The sequence below is a fragment of the Ciconia boyciana genome, chromosome 1 (genome assembly GCF_034638445.1).
Source record: "Ciconia boyciana chromosome 1, ASM3463844v1, whole genome shotgun sequence".
In the NCBI taxonomy this organism is placed as follows: Eukaryota; Metazoa; Chordata; class Aves; order Ciconiiformes; family Ciconiidae; genus Ciconia; species Ciconia boyciana.
The window spans coordinates 115,094,441-115,111,411 of NC_132934.1; positions in this window are offsets into that span (position 1 = coordinate 115,094,441).

The window sequence follows — 16,971 nt, forward strand, 5'->3', positions numbered from 1 at the left end:
GAAGCACCCTCACGCAAACTATCCTCATTATAATTGTAAAAGTGAAACCCCTCGAGCTGAAGACTCCAGCCCAAGCAGAGACCCCCCACCTTTGAGCATGCGCAGAATATTAAAGTAGCACTGTAGCTTTAAGTTGAAATAAGATAAATGTAGACCAACAGAAAACTGCTTTGTGTGATTACTTATGAATATGTATAACTAAACTGTGTAAATACTGTACCTGCATGACCGAACTTTGTGCTAGCTTTGTGGAGCTACCACCTAGCACCCATCCCTGCGCAGACATGAAATAAAATACCTCTGCCCTGTGTGTAAATTGGCATCTCGCACAGTAGGTAAATGATCTCACACTTGTGGGATAACACTCTCTTCTGACTGCTGCTGTTGTTGTGCTGTTGTGATGTTGTGCAGTTTTTTCCCCCTTCTTAGATATGTTATCACAGAGGCACTGCCGCTGTCGCTGATGGGCTTGGCCTTGGCCAGCGGCAGGTCCGTCTTGGAGCTGGCTGGCATTGGCTCTATCGGATGTATGGGAAGCTTCCAGCAGCTTCTCACAGAAGCTGTCCCTGTAGCCCCCACAATACCAAAACCATGCCATCCAAAACCAATACACCCACAGACAAAGCTCAAGGTAAAAGATCTTGGTTTGAGTATTGTGGTCCTGTGGCTGATCACGAGCTTGGGGTTGCCAAACAGCAGCTTTGGCCTTTGATGTTCAAAACACACCTCCACCCCTTATCTGCTTCTTGCCAGATTTGACAACCTCAAACTTCCAGCACAGCTTCTCTCAAAGAATGCAAATAGTCCTTTCTACAGGCAGTCTGTTTGGCCTGCCAAATGCCACAAACAGAAAAGCATGTCAGAATAACACTGATAATTTCTAATTGTCATAGCATACATATTTCAAAGGTAATGCTGAAAATCAACTATATCCATACTCTTAAATAAGAGTGTTTTCTGGGGCACAGAGCAACCAGGACAGCTCCTGTTTAGTCAATGGAAACATATTTAGGGTACAACTCAAAACTGGACACTGTTGTATTTATAAAAGGCAGAAAGTATAATGACTGTGCCTGTGTAGGCTAATCCCACCCCACTGAATAAAAAGGCACCTCCTGGTGTATTCAGGTCACTGAGAGAGCAGCCATAATGTTATCTGAGGATGTTTAAAGAAAAAAATGGCTGGATACATTAGTGTAGTTATTTAAACTTGTGCATTGAAGGGTGGGGTGGCTGACAGGAACTTTACTATCAGAACAGGCTACTACTCTTTTCCCAGCTGTCTCCTTACTGATAGGAGAAGAGACCTGAGCTGGATGTTTTACAGTATTTTTAGGCAAACAAAACAAATGCTTTCCCTTAGGAGGTAATTCTTAACCTTAATTCCCTCTCAGATCCCCTGCTCAGCTAAAAAAAGCTAAATTTGTTCTTCATATTTTTTTTTTAATTAAAAGACAAGTTTAAAAAGCATACCTGTGAAGTCTCCCATAGAAGGTAGATCGGTTGCACAAGGCTCCGACTATGGAGAGTGGAATTTTGGGAGAAAAATACTGGTTGGACATTTGAGGCAAATCATTTTATATATGTTTTAGTTCCTCTAAAATGAAAAAAAAATTCCTCTCACTTCATCTAGCCACATATTTAAGTGGGGGGAAATGTTTTTGTGTCAGTTGTTAGAAACTCCACGTTAAACAGACCTCTCATATCAGTGGTGATCTACAGGTATTACAAAGATTTAAGGTCATTGATGAAAAACATTGCTTTCAGTCCCAGCTGAGTTTAAATCAATGTGAAACAGCATTGTGGATAACATTGGTTAACATGCCTGTAAAGTCTTCACAGATATTTTTGTCAATTTCCTCTTACTTTTCTGAAAATGCTGTCTGCAAGCCAACATCAGGGACACATTAGATTTTGGAGAATATCACAGATCTTCATATAACGTAAAAATGTTGGAGGCAGGTATTTATGAAGTAAACTATGCATGAACATATGCATTGACTTGAGTATTTCCTTAGCAAGTCACTTTTGCCAAATAATTCATTTTTACATTAAGATTGTAGTAGCTCGCCTACTAATTCCTACTAAAATTTAGCAAAAATTATTAAAGAATATTAATATCTTCTCAAAAACCTGAAGCAACATTATGGATTTATCCTCCTCTCTTCTTTATACCTCAATTCGTTTGCTAATATTGGCTTCTGCAATTGTCTTATTTCATCCATTATACTTTTAAAATCTACAGCATATCTAGCTACTGGAATGTAAATGTTCTAATGTGCCTCGTCAAATTGCATGTTGAGAGGAAGCCCTTGTATTTAACAAAACACACTGTTTTATATTATCTTGTTTGTAAAATGTCTTTACACAGTATTCACCCAAATAAAGCAAACACTATGTTATATAAACTACTTTTATAGACAGAGCTTTTGTTGTTACACCCTGCTGGGAGTTAACTGTGAAAAAATTTCCTGGAAGACAGTGCCCGTTGTTTGGGATACACTTTCAGAGAATGAATACTCAGGGGACACACACAGCTCATTACCTCATGCCATACTCCGCTGAATATGGAATGAACATTTTGAAATAAATGAATATCCTACCAGTTACGGCATATTAACCTGTTCTTTGTCATGTGTCTAGGCAGACGAATATTTCAGATAATACAATCAATGCCAAAGAAAAATTCCTTGTGAGGCAAAGCAACAGTTTATTGAGATCATGAGAAGGTCAGACAATTTTGCTGGCCTAGAAAGGTTCTTGTATTGTGAATTTCAGTGTAATCTATACATTCCATCACATCATTGATGGCAAGTATTTTGGGTCTACACATAGCAGAGGCACAGAAGAAGATAACTAGCTCTTCATATCTGCAAATTCCTCAACCATGGCCTTGTTCCAATTCTTTGTTATCATGAAAGAACTCTGACTTGCCTATTGCTGTGGTGGCAAAGGTCATTTTTGTAGATTTAGCTGTTTTCCTTTGCACAGAGACCTGCTTAGCTGGGATATCCTGCAGAGTGTTGTTTGTTAATTGATAAATATACTTCCTTTCAAATTTGTCAGTCACTGATACGTAAGTCTTATGGAGTTCCTCAGAGTTAAAAAAATGAAACTAAGCAAAAATGCATTTACTTGGGTTATATTTAGGTAAAATCAAAGTGTCTGAAGACTTGAAGAGGCCTTAGGCTGAGTGCATTTTTTAAAAGGACTGTGCTACTTAGAAGCTTAAGTAAATCGTATATATTCACAGTAAGATTTAGGATTGTAAATATAATTTTTAAATGGCCTTTAGGCACTTTTAAACATTTCTTATTTTGTATCATTTTATTAATGGATTAACTGATGAAAAACACTATTGTAACTCCATCTCTGCGTCATTGTTCAACTTTAACAAATGTTTATTCATGTTATTCATTCTTCTTTATGATCCTAATGATTTCAGGACAGACCTGCCTTCACCATTTCTCACAATGTTGAGGGGTATAGAGAATTGTTACATAAATATCACTCCAAGGACAGACTGCAGATCAGAAATCTCCTCCAGAAATGAGGTTCCTCCCAGTCTGACTGACTGTCAAACTGTGTGGAAATGTCATGAATGGCAGCAGACAGCATACCCATCTATAAGTGATCTGTATCTGGAGGATAGAGATGAAGGTTAGCAGTCCAGACATCAATTCCATCCTAGTGGGAGCATGATGGTGGCAGAGAAAGAAGGATGGAAAGAGAGAGGAAGCAAAAGCGACCAAAAGAGTTAGAGTGTGAGTGAGAGAGATGGGGTGCATGCACAAACTACCAGGGGTTGGGGGGGCAGAGGGAAGCGAGAGTGTTCAGATCTGCCAGACATGCCTGCCTACCTCAATGCCCCTCCAATCTACCATCCTCAAGCCTTGTGACATTTCTATCAAACACCAAACAGTGCCCTCATCAAACCCTATCCTTCATCCCTTTTTAGAAATCTTTCCCATGTGGCTTAGTTGGTGCAGAAAAGCAGAAAAGAAGCAAAAAAAGTTTGGGTCTTGACATAAAAAGTTTGACCTCATAGTTGCACAACTCGCAAGAGAAAGAAAGCTCTCAAGTATTAAAGATTTTGGTAGAAAAACATCTTTTAGCTGCAAATCTTTTAAAAGTCAGTGTGGTTGTTTACATGCCTATTTAAACATTTCCATGAACATTTTTGTAATTATTTGTGTCAAGGTATTTAGTTGGAAAAGGTTTAGCTTATGTGGTCCTTGCCCATGATTTAGTTTATTCTTTTGTAGCCAGTTCTGACTTCCCTAAAAAGAGCTGTCTCTTGTTTTTCTAATGCTTATCACTCTGTACCTTTCTGATTTTCAGGACAAATGAGAGTTAGTTTCTTTCTTAGAAAAGTTTATTTCTTAAAAAGCAAAAAGATCATAGACACTAGTGTGTTTCATCTGCTTCCTGGCAGGGAGGAGAAAAATTACATACTATTTTGGAAAAAGATCCCATGGTACATTTCTGTCCCACTGTACTATAAATTAGAAATAAGCAAACTAAATTAAATAAAAAATATGAATGTGATTTACTTTATATTTATTGTAAGTATGGGAGTCATAAGTGACAGGATAGAAAGAATTTTAGTCTAGAATGAAGCTAGAAATCTAGTGTCTTTAATGCAAAAATAATTCTGTATTAATTATACTATTCTTATACTACAGGAACTGAACTGAATTCACTATCACTAAACTGTAACTGATTAACCACAGCAGCATATTAACTAAGGCAGCAATTTCACTACAGTAAGTGGATTTTAGAATTAAATAATTTTTACTTTTTTAGTTCAAGGTTCATCTGAAGCATCCAGAATTGTAGGAGAGCAGACCGAGAACAAAGAGCAGACTGAAGTGAATGCCTCCTTATTCAAATACCACTATCAACAAATATATTCTTGGCACATTCTCAGGTACATTCTTTTTAAAAATGCCAAAACCAAACATGCCATTATTTGGTTCAAATTAGGGTTCACCACCTTGCGCTGCTTATGAGCCAGACATAAGAAATCTGATGACAATACCAGGTTTTAGATCACTGAAATCAAAAGTACTTTAAGTGTCACTTCAATATTGAACAATCTAGAAAAAATAATACGTTGTGGAGGTCAAACTTCACTGAGGATTGAGTACTTCTCAAGTATTCATTTTCTGCTGTAGCTATCTTATCCAGCAATAATCTTGTGATTATAGGATGAAGGTGGTTTATTTAGAAAAACAGTTTGCTTTACCTTACGATGATATGGCTATTTAAAAAACTAAAAATTATAGAACATTCAACAAGGTCATATAGATACTATGGAAGGTTTAGTTCGTCGGAGATAATGGCACAACTGAGTTAAAAAATACATATTAAACTGACAGAACAACTTACCGCCTGTGGAACGCTGAAAGCAAGGCAATACTTCAAGAAAGCTAAAATGCGTTCTAACAAAAATGCCATGTTTGTTAAAGGTAACCCTTTGTGTTAGCCCTCACACAGGACAGATGTATGGCACATCTGTATGTTACATACAAAATGGTATCTATTTTACAAGAGAAAGGCTTTTGCCTAGTGGAATTCAGTCCTGATTTATGAGGCAAGGGCCTCCAACATCCTACAAGCTAAAGGGAACAAAAGTTACATGGATAAACTCATACACTATCTTCCCAGAAACAAGAAGCTCTGTTCAAATGCAACATTTCAAAAATACTTTTGAGTTTGCTCTCTTCCACAGGTGTTAGTAAGACTTCAGCTTGCATGCAAATGTTCTGTATAACTGTGGAGGAGCACTGACACTACAAGAGTCAGTTTTAATCCAGATAGTCCTACAGGAGCACTTCTGTGCAAATGCTGACTTAGCATTTTGGCTAGGACACATGCACATTCCTCTCCTTGACTCTACAGATGGAAACTGTATTCAAAGTCTTTATCTGAATCAGTGTGAATTATACTGGGTAGGCAGTGAGCCTAGACTGGGCTGATATGGTTACTCAGAGATTTTTCTTTGAAACTTATTCTTAAAACAACAAAAGTCTAATTATTTGTTTCATTAAAATTTTATTCCTGTGCTGACCCCTTTAATAAATTTTTCTTAATTTTGGTTGCCCTTCTCCTTTTACCTCCTCTACCAATTTCCCATCATGTGACACTTACAGAGATGTGATGGCTGAGCACCTCAAACCATGCTCTGATACTACACCTCATGGACATTGCCTGGTAAACTGAATGAGACTAGATGTATGGCTCAGTCCTGACAACCATAATGAGACAACATGAAGATACCAGTGACCACCTTCAGTAACTGGGCACCCTGAGCTGTGCACAAGGGAGCTCACGCTACCTACTTGCACAGCACTACTGAAAATACCACATCAAACTTGTCCCTGACAATATATCTATGACCTGCGCAGGGATTACAGGGGTTGGCAGCAACAGTTTTGGAAAAGTTACCAAACAATAAGGAACGACTTGGCAGATGTTAGGCCTCAGGAAGAAGGTGCTAATCATAAAAGTTAAAATTACTTAGGTACAGAAAACCACAACTTGACATGTAGGACCTAGCTGGGACTAATTCCATAGTAATGCAAGTGCCTTAGTCCTGTCTTCTGCTCTCAGCGTATAAGTTTCAATAACATCCTTTGATTTTAGTCATGTACTTCTGACATGTTTTGAGGCATGCTTACATCAAGAAAAGTTTAAAATAAAAACGATTTTTTTTAAAAAAACCTGAGAGCACTGGAAAGCTTCTTGAATACCACACTTTCTTTTTCAATGCAACTTTTTTCTAATTGGTTTCAAAAAATTGAATTTTAAAAGAATGACCACTTTTGTAGTTCCAAAATTCACCTTTTAAGCTTCAAAAGCATTAAAACTTCTACATTATCAGCTTAAGAAATATATTTTGATGTAGTCTTATAGCGTAGTTTAACAACTTAAATTTTTTCTTATTAAAAAAGGTGAAGAATTAAAAAAAATGTGCATAATACGATGGACAAGGAAGAATTCCAGAGGCCTTTTGCAAACAATATTCTTTTGGAAACTATGTGAATTTGTTCATAAATTTTATCTTTTTTCAGAAGTGAATAAAACAGATGTAGTAAACTACCCTTTCTTATTGCTGAAATTATGATTGAAAAAAGTCTACTTAGACAGTTGTGAAATCCACAAGATCATATCCCTGCCATTTTAAATGCAAACATAAGTTTTCATTCCAGTTTCACCTTATACTTCACTAACAGCAAATCTAATTTTGCTAGAAATTTTTTCTGTATAAAATTTTCTTTCTCCTTTGTATTTCCCCATGGGATGTTCTCTTCCCCATCAATGTACTTAGTCTGCACCACACAGTACATAAGCATTATTACCCTCTTTCTCTTGAGCACGCTTTGCTCTTTCCCAGTGTCAAAGTCTTTACAAAGAGCACTGAACTGGGAATCTTTTAGAACTTCTGTTTAATTGTAGCAGACATGCCAATTGAGGATGCCAACAATAACATACAGTAGATGTTGTGTGTGGCTTTTTCATAGCTATTGGGATAGTGTTTCTTTGACAGACTGGATAATGAAGTAGGATGAGGTGAAGGGCAACTTCTGCTAGACATGTGTACGTGTTAGAAGCCATGTGGCTGAAAGATTCAAACAGCTATTCAGTGAAAAACAAAAAAAAGTGTCCTGCCAAAATGTTTCCAGTGTCGTTTTTAATTAGAATAACCTTGACAATACGTAATGGTTCATCCATTTAACAAAGCACAGTTTTAGCAAGTTTTAGCCTTGAAAAACTTTGCTAAATAAGTCATTAACTTTGGGACCCACTCATCCTGTGTAGATTCAAGGGTTATGTAGCTTTAACATATACCAAAAGTTGTGTTTTCCTCTCTTTGAAGACCATATTGCTAGAAGTGTTTGTACTTAAGACACCTTAATCTTTGGCCCTCGTAAATCTAGAGGTGAGCATAAGTGTTATCAGCTTTCAAACACCTTCAGTGCCATCTGACTGAGGAGGGTTGCACACTGCTAGCTTGAGGAGCAAAGGTGAGGAATAGGTACACAGCTACTAATATAATTTCCCATTCTTCCTGTTCACGTTCCATTCAATTTCTGAGTTACCTTGAAAAGGTAATGTTCAATATATGTACCTATAGTCCATTAAAGACATAATCATCTGATTTAAGAAAAATTTAACTGGTAAAATAAACCATTTACAATGAATTTTTGTTATTGTTTTGGGGTATACGTGACTTCAGGGGGATAAATACACTACTTGATGTATGCACAGCTTACGCATTCTCAGCAGGCTTTTCATTTCACTGGTGACTCTTTATTTAGCACTTTGTGCTCCTTTCCATGGTTCCAAAGACATTGGCCTTTAACTTGCCCTCTGCTCATGCACATTGCTGAGCAAATAAACAAAGGCTACAAAAGACAATTTCCTTAATCAAGTTATATCCATCCAGCTGCATGCTGAATTTCAACAGCTCCTGAGGAAGCAAAAAAGTTACAAAGTACATGACATGCCTTTGACAAACAATGTCAAACCTAGTGAAGACATGAGTGATGGCTTAAACTAAATGAAATGAGAGTTTTACTTCTATATTGACAATATTAATTAATGTGCAGTCATTACAAATAGCTACAACTACAGACGTTGTATGACTTCACTGTATCTGAGGTAAAGATTATCTCATGATCAAGGACAAACAGTTACAATCCATTTTGAGGGGTATCTTTTAATGCATAGAAGAGAATATTATCAAAATAATCTTCCATACCCAAGCTACAAAGAGAATCACTTTTCAAAGGCAAAAGGCTAGGGCTGCCCTCATACAAGGCAAAAAATTTGCCTTGCTGCACTTCACCCTACTTTTGATTATTTGAAGACTTTCTCAGATTTAATTACAACAAAGTTAACAAAGAGTTAAATGAGAAAGGAAAGGCCTCCTGAAAACAGAAGGAAGGATGAAAGGAAGGCGTGAGCAAGGAAGAGTAAGAGGCAAGGGAAGTCATCATTGCCTTTAAAATAAGGGTTTTCCCAGCTCTGCTTTTAACTTCAGTGACCTTGGGCAAATATTCTCTTCATGAAGAAAAATTTCAGGCTTCTGCAACAGGGAAGAACAGTGGTTCTGCTGCAATACAGACAGACACCACCGATGTATTTCTGTTCTTGCCCTGCAGTGCTGGAGAGGAGTGAGGAGTTCAGAAACAGCTCTTCCTTCTGAAGGTTTTCTTGTCTCACCATCAAAGCTTTGAAAAGTACATGCTTTGAGAGAGTGCCTTGTCCAACAGTGTCACACTTTCTCTAGATTCCACTCCAGCAGGAGGAGCAAATGAACTGATGCTGTGACAGCACCAAAGACAACATGCTCCATAGACCGTGCTGCCAGGGAGAGTTCAAAATCACCAGATAATCCAGAGGAGGAGGAAAGGCCTGAGACTAGTACAGGAATTTCCAGGGTTCCTTATTTCTTTTCCTCTGCAATGATTGCCTCAGAGCGGTCAGCCAGAATGCTGTTCACAGGTATGTGAAGGATCCCTTTACAGCATTCTGAAAGAGTTAAGCACCATCAAGAAAGCGTAAGTGTAACACACTGGTGGCCAGAGCTTCCTGGAAGAAGTCTGTCTTCCTTTGAGTTCAGCCTGAAGGTGCACTGTAGCTCCCTGAACCATAGTTCTCTCAGTGGAAAGAAGAGATGTCTGTGAATTAATTGAAAATTTTTTTGCTAAGTCCTTGGAAGCATGGGCTTATACAACTATCAATATATTAAAAAATACATGAATAAAATAAGAAAAGCACGTGCTTAACTTTCCACATACCTTGAAATTGATGAACTACATAGAGACAAATATATGCTTTCATAAAACAAGCCATTAAATGTTTTTCATTAAACTGTTTTTCATTTTTCTGACACCTCTGAAATACTTTTGGCATCCAAACACAAGTTCACTACTTGAAACCGCTAAAATACAAGGCTTGATAGTGTGCTCTATAACATTTTTCATCAATTCCTTTTACAACTCCTAGCTGTCTGCCAAATGTTCAGCCAAAAATTTTTATCATTTAGTCCTCTGTTTATCTGTTTATATTGTTGTCGTCCCCCCCACCATGCCTTTTGAAGCTGGGAAAAACAACAGCATATGTCACATTTAATTCTACAAATCTGCTCCATCTTTTTTGCTATTCCCCAGTGGCTCAGAAAACAATGTTTCAAAATATACTCTATCCTTTATAATTAAAATAAATACAAGTACAATTTAATATAAATATGCATGTTTTTAGTTCTGCCTTGGCATATGTCTTCAATCAAATTTTGTTAAGACTGACACACTATTCTCTAGGTTCATGGGTAGAAACAGGCTCCCTGTTTCTCAAACCATTAAACTGACTCATTTCCATGTTGATTCTGGACATATCAGTGTTATCAGAGAAACAGTTCAGCACTTCAGTCTGTTTTTGCTGAGACGTGCTTTACAACTATCACATCAAACCTCTCTGTTCCAAGCATGTGGTATCTCTTTTTTACCCTTGCAATAACACTAAGAGCACCAATAATAATGACATTTCTCTCAGTAAAGGTATTGAAGGAGTTCAGCATTGTTAATACAAACTTAAACTGGAACAGAAGTCTGCTACATAACTGGCAAAATTATTACCCTCCCTCCAACAATTTCTTGTCAAAAATCCATAGTGGATTAGCAGAGGTTAAGAAACAGCATTCTTTAATGAAGAAGGAAAGCCATCCTTTAACCACTGTGCTGACTTGTTTATCCTTTACAAGGCAAGTACCACAGATCTAGTGACTGTTCATCAATGAAGCCTATTTTTCCCTCGTATCCCCTACAGTCCAGAGAACCACCTCTCTGTGTGGATGGATGGTAAACTTTTTGACATTCACAGCTCCTGGTTTACATAATTACCAATTTTTCCAAAAAAGGTAGGAGAGTAGCTCAGACCAGGACTGATAAATGTTGGGTTTTGGGGATTTTTTTTTTGTAGATTACAAAGCACTTAGAATTACTTTCAAAGCCAGTTATTTTAGAAGAACAAAATATTGCCTTATCCACACTGTGAAATTTTTCCCAAAGACAAGGGAAGGTAAAAAAGTCCATGGTGTTTCTAATGTTTTTTAACTGGTGAGGAACTCAGCAGAAAGTTCTGCAGTGCATCTGTGCACATATGCATGTATGTACACGGACATGTGCACATATGCATGTGTGACTATGTACACATGCACATATGTGTATGGATATGTGTGTTCCTCTGTGTGTGCATGCATAGACACACTTATAACAGAGGTTTAAGAAAAAAATGTAGACAGGATCCATGTAGGTTATGCAGTATTGCAATAACACTAATAAGACAAGAATAATTGATTTGCATTAGAAACAGAGAAAATGCCCATTACCTTGTAAAGGATCTTGTTACATTCTTCTATGGGCTCCTCTACACACACAGTCTGACCTGCCACATGCCCATCTCTCACCTTGGGGACAACCAGTGAAATGCCCACTAAGCGCTATTGTGCAGGCACGTGAATGCATGAGAACTTCGAAATATTTATTGAACCTTTTTTTAACAAAATAATCTGCTTAAGTCATCTTCATGGAAAAGGAAGGTTCAAGCACATTGTTATATTATAAATTATCACTACTCACCTCGTGAATGAAATCACAAGAAAAGCAGAGCATCGGGAGCTTCTAACTTTTTTCTGTGTGCTGCTTTCATGCTCAGCCTGACTTGCTGTGTGTCCATGTCTATGGCTTTGGGGGTAGCAAAGGAATTGCTGGATGAGGGCTTGCTTCTTTGCAGGTGCAGTGTACTGTCTGACCAGGCCAGTACTGTATCAGCCCAGTACCAGACTTGGTACTAGCATATATGCTATTCACATTTTTTGCAAGAGGGAAATAAGACTCAGAAGGATTTCACTGAGGATTATAAAGTTCTGGTGGGGATGAACCTCATGGTAAGAGCCACCAGTGCATATAATGGACATCACAAATCACTGTGTCAAGACTGATCTAGTGACAAGGAAATAATTGCTATTAAAACATGCATCTGAACTCTCCAGCTGTACTATCCAGAGACTGTTCAAGTTTCATTAATTCAAGATGATACTTTTAAGAAGTCTTTTTTCTGCATTAGAGACCTCCTAGCACCTTGAGTGATACTGTAGTCTGTTCTTCAACACCGTTCATACCATATGAAGTGCACTTATTTGCTAGGACAAGCTTTCCTTTTGCTCTGCAGTCCTCAGCATATCCTAACTCCTCTGTTATCTCTCCTCTCAACACTGAAGCTCTGTACCATCTCAGAGGCTCTGAATAACCCTCCCATCCTTCAGGTTACCTTGTTTTCTCAAGTATGGCTCTACTGAATACAACCATCAAGGCCAACCTGACCTTGTTGGTCTGTTTTTCCAGGATCACCTTCATAACAATGCATGGGAAAACTTTTACATTTGGGCTAGCAAAGCCAAAATTTTTATACATGTTTCTTCTTAAGGCCTGTTTTTTTGATGCACACATGATAAAGGTTAACTGGAGCTATTTTGCATATTGGTTACATTTGTTCATTTTCAGATACCTTCTTCAAAATGTGTTGGAGAGGAGAATACAGACATTGGAAAGAGAGACAGGAAAAAGAAAGTGATTTCTGGAGACATAACACTAGTGTGATTTGTAAGGTTAATCTCATGGGAAAAATATGAGGGTAGTCAAGTCTGTGCCTAATACTGTCAAATTTTGACTGCTGGATGCTGTAACCCTATTTACTCCTCCTTGCTTCTGGGTCATTTTGCACATAATTTCATCTGTAATTTTAAAATATATATAAATTATGATTAACAGAACAGTTGCAAAAATCACTCATCAATGACAGTGTTTAACAAGTGTAGAATATAGTAATAAGCCTCTACCTCAAAAGCAGCAACTACTCTACTATGCTTTATTAACAATCCCCTAGAACTAAACCTTTTATGACCCAAAAGAACTAGTAATTTCTTAGTCTTCTCAAATAATGAGCTTTTTGCAAAAAAAAAAGTACTTGTCAGACTGATCACTTTTGTTTGTCACAGTGTCAAAACTTTGACTTTCTTATTACATTTGTCTTGAATGTATTCATGAAAAATTGGTCAGCTAGTGAGGAAAATGATGATTTAAATCCTGTTGATTTGTCAACTTGTGTACATACTGAATAATTAAAAATTGAAACAAAATAAAAGATATGTGAAACATGCAAAAGCCAATGAGTAACCGTATATAGAATGAGTTATATCAATGCAAACTCTTAATGTCATGATTGTCAAAATGCAACATGGTGAACTTCAACTGATTGTGAGATCAATCAGAGCCTAAAATGTTTAAAATGTGGTAACAATTCGTGGAAACCGAACCTCCAAGAGTAGAAATGTCCTGAGACAAGCTTTGAGAAAAGTCTTTTCTGAGACAAGAAAATAAGGTTTACTACGTGATGGCTGTTTAGTATCAGAAAAACCCAAACACCACCCCCATACCACTTATCCTTGCCAAACGCTCTGTGCCTTCTTTTTCCTAACTCCACAACAAATTTATTGTTGTGCAAGCAGGAGCAAGTTATTGAATTTATTTCAGTTTAGATTCCACAACCGCAGATGGTATCTTCAATGTATCCATCTATGTGCAATGGTAAATACATTTTGAGTTTCATAAATTAAATACATTTTGGGTTTCATAAATGATTTTTTCAGGCACAGAATAAATCTTAGCAGTGGAACAAAACTGAAGAAGGCATTTTTCCCAAAGATATAAAATAACTGTTTGAAGTTATTTTAATAATAATTCCCTATTGCACTACTTTGAACCTGAGGTTAACAGAGGATGTTAAGTAAATAAAACCTGGTTAACATAAAGCTTTATTAATAACTCCTTACAAAATGGGTATACATAAATAAAGACACCATAAAATAATTTCAAAAATACCTTTTAAAGGGGAAAAAGAGCTAATGTCAAATGGCTGAGGAGACTAAGAGGAAATTAAGAAAAGGATTCATTCTAATGGATTATAAAATGAGAATGTATTTTTATACTACGATAGAGAAGTTAATGCACAAACCATATTTTATTATTTGCATCACCCATCCCTGGATTTTCTCAGTAGTCGGTCAAACTAATTGTTGATGAATTTTTCCTCTGCAGTGAGACATATAAGATCAGGAAACTAAACTATTTCTTAGATAAAAGAGTGACTGATTTTCAGTCATGTTCAGGACATTGCCAAATGTTTTTCCCAGAACTATATTTTTACTAGACAAAATCTTCTTGGAAAAATCAAGCATTTCACATAGAATTTTAAGCTTTTAATGCGAAAACAAAATTATTCTACTAGAAACCTTCTTCCAGACTTCTATTACTTATATCCAAATATTTTTATTTTTAGTCAATGTTTTACAGTTCTTCATTGCCAGAAACTAAAAATATTGTTTTAATTTTTTTTTAAAGGGGAGAAAACGTCCAAAATATATTCTGATTAGTCTAAGTGCTGAGTAGTGGACATGCTAAATTTAAACTCTACTGCACAGTACACATGATCCTTTTTTATCTATGTGCCTAGGAAAGGACTTGGGAACTTACCCTTTACTTCTCCAATGTGAACATTTAGGCCAGCTGATTCAGAATAGTCACACAGTGAACTCTGGTCTTGCTGGATTTGTAACTATTTCATAGAAGCATAGCATTATAGAGTATCTCAAGTTGGAAGGGACCCATAAGGATCATCAAGTCCAACTCCCTGCTCCTTGCAGGACTACCTAAAACTAAACCATTTGACTAAGAGTGTTGTCCAGACTCTCCTTGAACTCTGACAGGCTTGGTGCTGTGACCACTTCCCTGGGGGCCTGTTCCAGTGACCGACCACCCTCTCAGTGAAGAACCTTTTCCTAATGTCTAATCTGAACTTCCCCTGACACAGCTTCATTCCATTTCCTTGTGTCCTATCGTTGGTCACTGGAGAGAGATCAGCACTTCCTCCTCTGCTGCTCCCCTTGAGGAAGTTGTAGAATGAAATGAGTTCACCTCAGCCTTCTCTTCTCCAGGCTGAACAAGCCAGGTGACCTCAGCCGCTCCTCATAAGTCTTGCCCTCAAGACCTTTCTCCATCTTGGTCGCTCTCCTCTGGACACACTAATAGTTTGATGTCCTTCTTTGTTCAGCATTTGTACTGAATGGTGTGAGAGACTGTCACCAAAAACTAATCTGGATGATCTGAAGTTCAGTGTAACTGGAGAAGATACCGTGCGACAGCAAAAAACAGATGAAGAGATCTGAAAGAGTTGCCCTTTGTGATTCTTCTTGGGCCAATGTTTTTCTTAAGCCTGGAAAGGGAGGACTTTCTTCACAATAAAACACCTTCCAGAACAAGTAGTTGTGAAGGGCCAGTCACTGAAGACGATGTATAAATTTCCCCTAAACAGCTGATGCACTTAGAGATTTTTAACACTAACTAGAGCTCCAAATTGGTAAGATGCCCTTGACCTAATATTTGATTGCAGAAACTCTCAAATTAGATTCTTAAATGTTCATCTAGAAGTTAAAAAAGTATACCCATGACTTCCTCTCATTGTCACAATGAACACAAAGGAAGGATGAATTCACTTTGGACAGACTGGAACATAACAGTAGAGGTGAAGAGAAATATTCTGTTAAGCAGTTAATTGTAAGTGCCATGTGCTTGCAACAAAACCAGAACTCCTCCATTCAATTTTGCAGTGCCTTAGTATCCATGTAAAGTGCGTGAGATCAGAAGACAAGCATGAAATGTTTAAAACCATAATGGTATTTTAGTAAAGATTTTAGTCAACAGGATTTGTGAAACTGGGAGTTGTGATTTACAGCAATGGTATGTGTTGTAGATTTAAGATGTCTATTTTTCACTAAAAGAAAATCCCAGAGTCTCAAAATGCCCTAACATAACCATACTTTTTATAAAAGTGAAAGATAAAAGAGAGGTATGTAGCTCAAATTATTTAAAGAATTTTTTAAACTAAAAGCTATCAAATCTAATTTTCTTTTTTGCTGTGTTCCCAGATTAACAGCCTGCAAGCTCGTTGCCATAAGAAAGCATTTGTCACAATCTAACAAAACTCTAACATTATTGGGAAACGTGACAGCCAAATGGAATTTGTGGAGACATGTTTCCAAAGTTCATAAATGGGTTAAACCCTCAAAAGTTTAAACTGATTCCAAATTCCTTGAAACCAGCCCAAAGCAAATACAAAAAGAGGGGCAGAGGAGGAAGAAGAAAACTTTCCCAACTGTTTGACACTTTCCAGCATGCTACTGTGCATTAGTTATTTACATACTAATGCCCTGCACTTACCAAATGTACTGCATTATAACAGTAATGAAAATATAATAAATCATTAACAGTGGGTGTTACAGACACATAAAAACTAATTACGTCTCATTCTGGTTTTGAAATTGCTACATGTTCAGATTCTAGGATTTGAAACTTTAAGGGCTTTATGTTTTGCACATTAAGGGCTTTTATGTTTTGCTTTATTCTTCTGGATACAGTGGAATCATCTAGAATTAATTCCGCTAATGCATGAAACGGTGATTTGTGACTGCTTATGAAGATTGCCTGACACTTCTGTTAGAAAAGCCCATTTTCAGATACTTAAAGTTTACCAATCTGTAAGACGTAGGCTGATATTTTTCATGCCGTTCTCAGGTTGACTTATCATTTTACATTTCAGACGAGAAACGTAAGCGTTTTCTGAGAACAAGACAAGAGAAAATGTGTTGTTTTACCCACATTAAACATAGTAATAATAATAATGCTGATTAAAAAAAGGAAAAAAAGAAAACAAAACACTGAAAAAACCTGACACAAGCCACTGTTGAAAAGCCATTTCACAAGAATACCACTGAAGTCCAGATGTGTCTGTCTTAGTCATTCCCAGTAAGATGCAGCCAAATTTAACCAAGGCTAAAGACTTACAAAC